Raw genomic sequence first — 11,751 nt, forward strand, 5'->3', positions numbered from 1 at the left:
CGCTCTGTAAACTCTGTGAAAAGAGCACATGACTTGCCGTCACCTTGCTGATAGCGCTGTTTCTCACACATGCACAGAGAGCGAGCGAGAGTCTTACCACGCTGTATGGATGTGTTACATGTAAACTATTCTTTGTTGTCTTCTCCTGTCATTTAGAATTATTCGACTTTTTCGAACAAGCATAAGATATGCCGGTTTCGCCGGTAGTGGGCGGAGCTAAGGCATTGTTCTAGAAATATTACTATTATTTAGTAGAATGTATGTGATACTGCTACTACTGTTGAAAATATTAATAAAACTTTATTTTTTAAAGAATTAAACCACACAATAGTTCTTCCATGTTTTAATTTTAATAGCAAATCCCCTTTATTTACCAAAAAATAAAATGTATAAATTTAATGAATTAAAAGACAAATTAAATTTGGGTGAAACTTGTTTACTATTTTTCATAATTGTATTACTTGTAGAAAAACTTTAAACACAATTGTAAATTAATTTAAAGAATGTCATTGGTTTTATTTTGTGACAAAGTTTTTTTTTTTAATTGGCATATTTTTGTGTTTTGCTTTGGTACCGAAATTGGTACCGAGAACCGTGGATTTTCACTGGTATCGGTACCGAATACTGAAATTTTGATACCGTGACAACACTACAGCAAATATCACTTTCCTCCGAAAAATTCATTTTGGGTTCTCACATGGACTCACACGTGTCTGCATCTACTGTAATTTAGAGCCATGTGCCAACAAAACTACTTTAAACATCCGGTTAACCTAACCACACAATAGACATCCTTCAAATAAAGCTGTTAGCAACACAACCAAGTTACACAGTAAAAGTAGATAACAACAATGGAGGTACTTTGTATCCAACATTGATGCTAATGTGAGGCCATATTATGACATCACTGAGTGATTGAATTAAAACACACAAATAAGATCCAATAATGTATAAGAAATGTAACATGATTATAACATTTTCTTTGATTAAACGGCACTCAACTCATCTGATGTGGTAATTCATGTTGATGTGGCACACAAAAAATAATTTGACATGAAAAAGTTTATCACCAGCAAAATATGACACAATCAGGACTGGCTCAAAAATAATTCCAAATGCCTGTATCAAAACAAACGAGTGCTTTAACTGCCTGAACATATTGTCATATGCCTCTGCTCCAAATTCATATCCTTTTGCGAGCATTTGTACAGCTACCTTCTTCCACACTTTTACTTCCTTTAATACAGGAGATTGAAAGTCTACAGCCATTTGCTTTGTCAGAGAAATTAGAAGTAATGTTGCATTATGTGTTCATTGCTTTTAATCTATTTAAATGTGTGCTATAGATACAAACACATTTAAGTCACGGAATAACCACCGTTTTTTTTTTATGCATTTGTTGGGGGGCTGAGACTGGTGCCCATTTTGGAGCACAGGCAGGTGATGGTCCAGCAACAGACAAATTACGTGGTGCAGAGGCAAATGCAGTGGGGATGTTAAGGCCTAGTGGAAGTTGACTAGGCCCATTCGATGCACTAGCTTGTTTCAAAGGGATTGCTGAAACAGAAATGGAAGCATACATCGTACCAAATTCAGACTGAAAACATCTATATAACTTTGCATACTACTGACTAATTTCTTATTTTTAGGGGTTCGAGCATGCAGTGCTGAAAACCTTTTGTAATTGTTAGGATTTTTCTTATTTTTCTGCCCTAGAACTGAATGTGCAGCCCAAATCGTAAGGCCTAGAGAGCTGAAATTTGGGGAGAACTTATCAAAGTCTCAGACCAATCGGCCAAACGGGGGCGCTACAGTGCAGAAAACAAAAATTTTAGACATTTTTGGTCGCAGGTCGTAAACAATTAGCCTTAGACTCAAAAACATGCCATAGTTACAATCCTTTGGTTAGCCCGAACAAAAGTGTACACTGCCTTTTTTTTTTTGCAAAATTGAGTTAAATCTGAAACCCACTTTTGCGAACTAGTCCTAGGATTTTCACCTGATCAGAACCAAACCAAAGGCAATGGCTATAACTCGGCAATCATTGGTCAGATCAACTTGAAAATTGGTAAGCAAGGTCTTTGTCTGAAAGGACACAAGTACATATGAGAACATTTGCGTATCTAAACAATTTTAAACACCTATTTGACAGGGTTAACGGAGATCAATCGGAATGAAACTCAGTGGGCGCGTTCCACTAATGGGTTTAATGTGGCTGTCACTCCCTATGAGTTCAAACAAACCAATATCCCGGAGTAATGCATGCACTCAAACAGTACACTGACTGAACTGCTGTGAAGAGAGAACTGAAGATGAACACCGAGCTGAGCCAGATAACATACAATAGACTGACTCGATGAAACACATTACTTTCATCTTTTTTCATTCTTTCAATCACAAACATATTACTCTTTCAGTTATTTACACAACAAACAGAAAAACAAACAAATAACTAACGATTATAAAAGTATGTGATTTCATCGACTACTACGTTAACAATTAAAATATTAATAACAATTATAAATTCACAAATACTGTAAAAATTGCGTTTTTTTGTGAATCATGCTGACCTAGTCAATTACAAAACTACTAGTGAAATAAAACGTTTCGAAAATGTATGCACATAATACAGCCAAAAAGCATTCAAACAGACAGAAAACAACTTAAACTGACTTAAAAATACCACGAATGACAAATATTAATAAACAGATGATTTAAGATTACACAGAGACTAACCCCACCACATGCTCACCTTCTTCAGCAGGTCGAGAAAATGTCTTTCTTTCCGGGCAAAACGGGAAGACGTTCTCACTGACAAAAAAATCACGCTCCCTCTAGTGGATGGAATAATAAAAACACGTTTTAATTACTAAAAAAAACAAACTTTTGTTATAAAAAGAAAACTAGCAGTAAGCATTTTGTATATAGAATTTAATTCAAACTAATAACATATTTCAGATAACTAGATTTATTTATTTATTTTTTACAGCATTTCATTTTGTGCAAAACAGAAAAAATAAGCTATTTCTCGAGCAGCAAATCTGCAAAATAAATAAATTCTGCAAAAAACAAACTGAAGACTGGAATACCCAGATGGCATGTAAAAATTAACCTGAGCACAGCTGCCCTGCACCGCAGAAGTGGCGTTTCCATATGGCAGTTACTATACCCTGAACCCAGTCAGGTGTGCCATAAAAAATAATCCAAACTTCTTATCTCTATTATAATTCGTTAGTATTATATTAAATCAGAGGGTTTTACAAATACGTAACCAATGATAAGTATTAAAAAAAAAGCTTGACAGTAAAACTTTGTAGTGCCATTGAAGATATAAAGTAAATAAATTAGGTGTCATCAGCACAGAAACCATGATCCACTTACTGTACATAATCCATTGTGATTTATTTGTTAAATAAACTTACGTTTCGCCAGATTGCCCTTCATTCAAGCCTTCAGTTTACCTGTGCTCATAACATTGGAACAGAATCAGTTCAGAATCAATCACCAAAAGAATCAGTTCGGTTCAGACGCTCTATGTGTCAGTCTGCTTCACACTGAATCACACATGCGCAGTATCATCAGCTCCTCGGCTCTCGAATCAGACGCCTCCAACGGAAACTGTTCTCGTTTCAATGGACTGGTGATCCAAAAACCAATGCAGTTCAGTCAGTGTACTGTTTAAGTAAATGAATTACTCCGGGATATTGGTTTATTTTGATTCAGAGGGAGTGTCAGCCACGTCAAAAAAGTTAAAACTTGAACTACTTCACTAAGAAGAACCGGTTAAATCAAACGATTCGTCCGCGAACCGGAAATCACTATATTAGAAAAAAAAAAAAAACGTCAGATGAACGAGTTCAGCGCCATTTGCAGTTTGCGATCATAAAACGTACAACCTTACGTTAACCAAGAACATCGCTTAGTTCGATTTAAATATGGATAAGAGACAATCATCAAAGGCAGACACAGAAGAAATCGTCACACTTACTGCATATGTACACAACGTGTCACCCGTTAAAACATCGAGAAGAAACTCCAAATTCTTCAATGCCATTCTACAAACCATAATTTACATGCACATAAATTACATTAAGACCAGTAATAATTTCTGGCTGAAACATACATATTACTATTATGCATACTCCTATGACGATTTGTGGTACATTAAAGATTTTTGATACATTAAGATCTGTAATCAAGGAAATAACTAAAGTAATCAAACCTGCTCTTTAGAAGCTATATCAAGTATTTGTCATTGTTTTTATGGAAAGACAAACAAAATAAACTTAAACCATCTAAACATTTTCCTAAATGTTTCTGTTTTTATTTTCATAATCACTCTGACATAATAATCACACTTTCTTCTTTATCACACAGCTGCACAAGACTATGTAGTCAAATGCAATCAACAGACGTTGCTGATGTGGAATTTCAATACAGGCCCCCTAAAGACAGCACTGCTGTCACCATTGACGCAATCAATGCCATGGGCACTTTCCAGATGGTGAGTATACTCAGTCTACACAAATCATTTATTTTTACCTTATTTAAATACCATATTTTCTGGACTATTAGTCACACTTTTTTCATAGTTTGGCTGGTCTTGCGACTTATAGTCAGGTGCGACTTATTTATCAAAATTAATTTGACATGAACCAAGAGAAATTAACTAAGACATGAGAGGGCACTCTATGCTGCTCAGTGCTCCTGTAACCTACACTGAAGACATAGAGCGCCCTCTCGCGGCTGTAGACGGTAATTTTTTTTCTTGGTTCTAAATAAATGTGACTTATAGTCCAGTGCGACTTATATATGTTTTTTTCCTCATCATGACGTATTTTTGGACTGATGCGACTTATACTCAGGTGTGACTTATAGTCTGAAAAATACGGTACTTGCTCTGCTGACTGTCTACCCACTGCCAAAGCTCTGCCTGGATCTTTTCACGTTTTGCTGAGCGGTGCCAGCCCGAGTTATTTTCTGTTTATTTCCAGTCCATTCTAGAGCTGTGTGATTAATCGAAATCGCCATAAAATCACAATATGAGCGTGCACGATTTCTAAACCGCTTTATAGCACCATTTCCCGCTGCCCTGACCTCCCGCAGTATGCTATCCGATCCAATCAGAATGCAGCGCTCCTAGCACGAGAACAGAACAGACTGGGCATATGCCTAAGTCCTGGTTCACACACTGTCTGTGATGCGCCTTTTTTCCGAGCCCATATTGACGGATCAGAGCGTTCACAGTGCACACAATAAAAGGCTAGAAATAAAAACGTGCGAAAATATATCTAACACATGAGCAAAAAGAGAGTTGTGAATGATGCAGTTTAAGAGAGAGGAGACACGTTTTAAGTGCGCACACTCTCTCCGGGCGAGGGCAGCATGTATCTGAGCAAGTACGTCTGGTTTTGTGACAGAGCAAAGGAAATCTGTGTGCGAACAGAGAGATTTGCGCTCGTGGATTATTTTAATGTGCTTTTGCGTTAGAATAACTCGCTGCTGCTTCTGCACCACATACACATACTGTATAAACTCTGCAAACAGAGTACGTGTGAACCTGTATAATGTATAACAAATCTATTTCAACACCTGAGGCACCGCTACAATTAATGAGCTCTATGAACAATGCATGGCAAAAAAAGAAAAAAAAGTCCCTGGACACGAGATTTATTTATTTATATTTTTTTCCCAGAAGTCTATAAATTTTGTTACACCTTTACTATAGTGATTATTTTGACGTATAACTGTTCTAGAGATGTTACAACTTTATAAAACTTTGTGAAATCATATGGCAGATGACTCTTAACAACTATGCAAAGTTTTATGGAGATCGGTCCATAGCTGGCGCTATAACAGTTGAAAAACCTCAAAAACACCAAAAAATGAACACAAATTGTAGAACATGTTCATACATTCACACAAACACTAGATCTCCATATCATATGGTAGATCTCCCCATTGTGAACAACTTTGCCTCTGGGAGCGAAGCTGTCAATCAAATTGTTCAATATACATTTAAAAATATGTCAAAAACATACTTTTGCAAACTTGTCCTAAGTTTTCTGCCCAACCAGAACAAAATCATTGCAGTAATATTATGTGAGCTCTCTAGATCAATAATTATAAAACAAAAATTTAATTTTGTCCTTTGGATAGCAGAGTGGCCAAACATACCCTAAAGCCTATAAAACCTAAACAAAAACTCTAAACTTTATAAAACTTAGTGAGAACATATAACAGATAACCCCTAATAAGCATGCAAATTTCATGAGGATCGAACAACATATGGCATTATAACTGTTCATAAGACTTCAAAAAAACAATATTTCTTTTCTAAATGGCTTTAAACTGCTAAAAAAGTGTATATATTCACACATACATTAAATTTACATTCATTCTAAATAATCATGCACATTTTTTGAAAGATTGCACAAAATAATTGCATTATTAATAGTGATAAAGCTCAAAAACAGTGTTGCATGAGAAATTGGATTCATAACCATTAGATGGCAACGGAAGACCACTAATGGGCTCATTAAATGAATAAAAACGGTAATGTTCATTTGTTTTCTTGTACACATTTTAAAATCACTGCAATAACATTTAAAATCACATTGAATCAAAGTTTAGCATTTGGTTTAAATATTAGTTTTTACAATTATGCCAGATTATGATTACAATGAAACCTGCCAATGACATACAAACTTAAAAAGAGAAGACTGTATCTGTGTGTGTGTAAGCATGCTTAATGATGATTAATATAATAGTTTAACCATTTAATTTATGTTTGTGTGTATGTGTGTGTGTGTGTGTGAGTGAGCCTATTCTACATTTTAGATGTGTTCTACTGTCAGACATACATCCAGGTTGGCCTAGACCTTAAAACCATAACACATTTTAAGCCCTGGTAAATGTTCAAACCCCGGTAAACGCTGCTTGCAGCTTTAATTATTTCTTTATTATTTCTTTATTTATTTCTTTAATACCTTGTATTTTCTTTCTCATTTTTGTGTAAAGCACAAAATGTATATGCATTGTGTACGAAATTTGGTATATAAATAAACTTATCTTACAATGAAGCCAAAAAATATAGCATATCAACATGATGATGTAATTGTTTATATTTTCACCATAAAACTCTTTCGACAAACATGTTCTCTAATATCTTCAATTGTTGTGTATAGCTGCAGCAGACACATTTGTAAACGACTTTACTTGGACCCATTGTGCAAGCAGTCTCTTAATACAGCGTTTTTTTATATCCATGTCGCTGCTGATTGGGCTGAAATGTTTGACACACCCACCAAACAGGAGAAAACACATCTCAAACCCTGTTGGACACCGTTTCCAGGAAACATGTCATTCAAACTGGAAATGGTATTATATTACCATTATTACATATTGCGTTACTCCCTAATAAAGTACAAATTATGTTAATTACTTTTTATGGAAAGTTACTTTTGCATTATTTTTTAAATATGAGCTGGGCTTGATTGTTTTTGATATAAGTTCTATTTATGGCAAATGTAAAAGCCCTTTCACACCCAAAACAATAATGAATTAAACCTCAGGTTGAAGGAAAAGTAAATTCACGTCTGCACAGTAGAACACAGGAGAAGAAGGTTCAATATCTTCAGCAACAAAAAACAATGAAGCACAATTGTTAGTTTATCTAAAGTCATTTTTGCTTATTAGCAAAAACTGTATCATCAAAGGTCAGCAGCAAAGACATTAGTTAATAAAATGGGATTAGACACATTTGTGTCATTTAAATTATTTAATTATTGCGTCATATTCTGAGTTTTAATTAATTTTGCTGAATACTAAAAATTTTTTAATGCTAATGGGATGAATTAATTAGGGCTGCAACTAACGATTATTTTGATAATCGATTAATCTGTCGATTATTTTTACAATTAATCGATTAATCGGATAATGTACTTATATTTTAGTTTTTTACATTTTCCCCCCCAAGTCAATTATTAATAAATGGTCTTTATCATTCAGCATAGATTTAAGAGATTTTAACCATTTTGCACTGTCATATCCTCATCAAAAATATACCTGGAGTTGTTTTATTGTGTTAGTAATCCTTTGTCGAACTCTTCTGCAATCAGAACACTGACCCATACTCTAGCAAATTTCACAAGGAGATTTCAAATAATGTTTTCACCATGGCAGTCCTTAGAGCTCCTAAAGTAGTTTAACATCCTGAACAAAGCTTATTAAGGAATCTTTCAGAACATATTTTCACGAAGAATAAGGATAAAACAGAATAAAATTGCAGTGCATTGTATTTTATTATTTACTGGGAAACAGCTTTATAGCTTTTGCTGTGAAATTGTAAACAATCCTTCAAAAAAAGTGCCAATGGCATGAAACCTGAATGGAACTCACAATTTAAAGTAAAATCCATCAGAAGGTTGTCCAGAAAAAAAAATAGGACACACACAAAAAACCTGCTCTGTGAAAAAGAGCAGTGAATAATACTTAGAAAAAAAAGTGCATTTCAAATATCTACATTTACCTCTCTCATTCAGTCATAATTAGGCTGCACGACTGAATTTTGAACTGGTAAACGACAAACTGATCACAGAACATGTTTGTAAAGCTTTAAATGTTAACTGTTAAAAAGCAATGTTCTCAGCTTTTACGACTAAACATTTGCAAACAACATTGTACTGGAGAATCTGCACAAATGAAAGTCTTAGGGGCCGTTCACAAATCGCGCCTAAAAACGCGTGGAAAACGCTAGGCGCACCGCTTTCTCCTTCTTTCCGAAGCGCTCGGGCAGAAGTGCCCCTGAGGCGTCTGCCTTTGATAAGCAACCATGACGTGCTCTCTTCTTGAAGACGCTGAAATTTCAGCAAAGGATAAATGGATTTGCAGCTCAAAAAAATCGCTTGCAGTAGCTCTGCTACTAAATTTATTTAAAAATGGAAATCCATATACAGCTATGATCAGCTGTTCCTTTCATCTTGACTGAGCTTCTAACGTTGTTACGGGAAAGGATGAAGCTGATTGGTTAGTTCTTGTCACATGACCCGCGGTGCGGTTGCGGCATTCTGAAAAGTTTAAATGTTTTTAACTCGATGCGGTGCGGTGTTGGAAATAACGAACTTGAGCGCGCAAAAGACGCGATATGTGAACGTCCCCTTAAACAGTGCAGTAGTGCAGAGTTTACAGGTTACTCTTCTTTTTTAAAGGCTCAAAGTAAAGTACTCCCACATCACGCTGAATGCTGCAGACATAGACATCATATGATGTCTATGGCTGCAGAGACGCTGCTCGGGAAGCACGTGACATAAAACAAGGCCAGCTATTGGCTATTCGCTACTTCTCCTGTTGTACTGGCTGAGTAAAACCTCCGGTGGCTCATTACTGCCACACTTTGGTCACCGCAGATTTGAAATATGCACGAAATGAGCCGCTTACGGCAAATAAAAGTTATTTAGCAACGAATCGATGACTAAATTAGTTGACAACTATTTTAATAATCGATTTTAATCGATTAAATCGATTCGTTGTTTCAGCTCTAGAATTAATGCACATTCACATTTAGTCTAGAGCTACATCATGTTCACACAGCACACAAAATGCCTCTGTACTTCTGATTTCTCCCAGTATGGGGAAAGGACAGATGTGACTCAATAAATGGGAAAACAAAGTGACTGGCGTTCCTTTTTTGAAAAAGTAATTCAGATATTTTCTTGTAAATTAAAAAGTCATGCATTACTTTACTAGTTATTTGTAAAAAGGAATCCAATTACGTAACTTGCGTTACTTGTAATGCATTATCCCCAACACTGGAGGCGAGACTGTGCTGGGAAAGTCAGATCTCGTGCTTGCAGGGTGAAACTAGCGACTTCTTCCAACTGAATGAAACCTTAGATCATCGAAAAAAGTTGCTAGGTTTGTCAGTATGTACCTTTTATGGAAAAAAGACGCTTAAAGGGTGTATATACACTGAACAAAATTTTAAACGCAACACTTTTGTTTTTGCACCCATTTTTCATGAGCTGAACTCAAAGATCTAAGACTTATTCTATGTACACAAAATGCCTAGTTCTCTCAAATCTTGTTCACAAATAGGCCTTTTGTGTACATAGTGGGCAGTCCCACCTGTGCAAAAATCATGTTGTCTAATCAGCATCTTGATATACCACACCTGTGAGGTGGATGGATTATCTTGGCAAAGGAGAAGTGCTCACGAACACAGATTTAGACAGATTTTTTGAACAATGTTTGAGCGAAATATGTTTTTTGACAATATCTTCATCTCTCTGTAAGGAATTTTCTGTTAGGAATTAATTTTTTAAAGAGAAATCAAATCTAAATAATTTATAAGCTACAAGGCTAGATGGCACAGGATCTGGGCAAAGTTTAACTTAAATATATACGACCCAAGACAATGCTTCTTTATAAATGAAACAAGAATTTATTTACTAACTGCTATTACATGGAACTACGCTAATGAACACACACACACACAAACACAGTCACTGAAGAGGAGGTTTAACGGAATTTGAATGAAGCCCCAAGAGTCTAGTAACTTAAGTTATTAGTTCTTAGATCGCACCAAGAAAACCACAAAAGCAGAGATTTTTATTATTTACTGCTTAAGATCAATTTGCACCACTTTCAGCTAGAAATTAAGTTTGTTTTACTTGCGTTTGCGCTAAAAGGCGGGGTTGAGAGGAGTTGGAGTTTGACTTTTTGTCTCGTCTCAGGGAATCGCGGCGCATCTGATTGTATGCAGGTCTGTCGTTTGGATGACGTCTTTTGGGAAAACTCTCCTGGTGATTGGTTGGTTGCCTGGTTACGTAGGAGCTTCGGAAGTTCATCTGAGAGTTTCATTGTTTGCAAGACTTTGAAGATTCATGGCAGTAACGAAGTTTCAACTAAGTTTTTTGAGTTCTGCATGACGTGAATGCTAGCAGCATGTTGGAGTAGGTAGTTCAAGCCATGGCGAAGAAGGAAGCGCACTGAATTCATCCAGACATTGGGCTTTTGTCCGAGCTGATTTGGTTGGAGTATTTCAGAACATATGTTCTCTGTTCTTGAGTCACATTATCACTTCTCATAATGCTGACATAATTAGATTTTTAGCAACTCTCCTCCATGACAGGAAACGGGTCCAGACAATTTGAGCATTGTTGGTCCTCTGTTGATCATTAATAGCGTTAAGACCACAGATGGGAGAAAGGAGACTCTTCTGATTCCTTTGGAAGTAGACGATTGTCCAGTTTATTTGTGTATTTGTTCCCTGAAGTCCTACAATCGTGCACTCTCGGCTTTGCAGATAGTTTATGTTCATAATAGGAGCACTTTAATGTTATTTACCTCAGAAAAGACAAAAGTTAACGAGATGGTGCTTACTTCAACCTTTAGAATGTTTTATTGCAGTTTTTAATTAAATACATGTGAAGAATGAATGGTTGGATGCCACAGATGGTGATTAAATTTTCACATTAACATTATTCATGGAATATACTGGCCTTGCTAAGACTTTATTCTCATTCTATGACCTTAACCCCATAATGCAATGCGCCTTAATTCTAAAGATTTTATGACTTTAAAATCTAAAAGGCATTAGTCAAATGAGATTATTGTCAAAATATGCCTTTAATCTGGTAATCTTACATTTATTTATTTATTTTAACATGGTACTAAAACACTGCCATAAAATTTATTATTGATTTGACTAAATAATAAGATTTAAAAAAAAAACCTAGTTTCAATGAAAAC

General features: G+C 35.6%; 1 protein-coding gene across 1 annotated transcript in view; it reads right to left on the minus strand.

Moving 5' to 3' along the window:
• Positions 1-11,751, minus strand: part of LOC132106068 (gastrula zinc finger protein XlCGF8.2DB-like) — a 133,439-nt gene that overhangs the window by 88,397 nt on the left and 33,291 nt on the right. The gene's annotated exons all lie outside the window — the stretch shown is intronic.

Source organism: Carassius carassius, chromosome 26 (genome assembly GCF_963082965.1).
Source record: "Carassius carassius chromosome 26, fCarCar2.1, whole genome shotgun sequence".
Taxonomy (NCBI): Eukaryota; Metazoa; Chordata; class Actinopteri; order Cypriniformes; family Cyprinidae; genus Carassius; species Carassius carassius.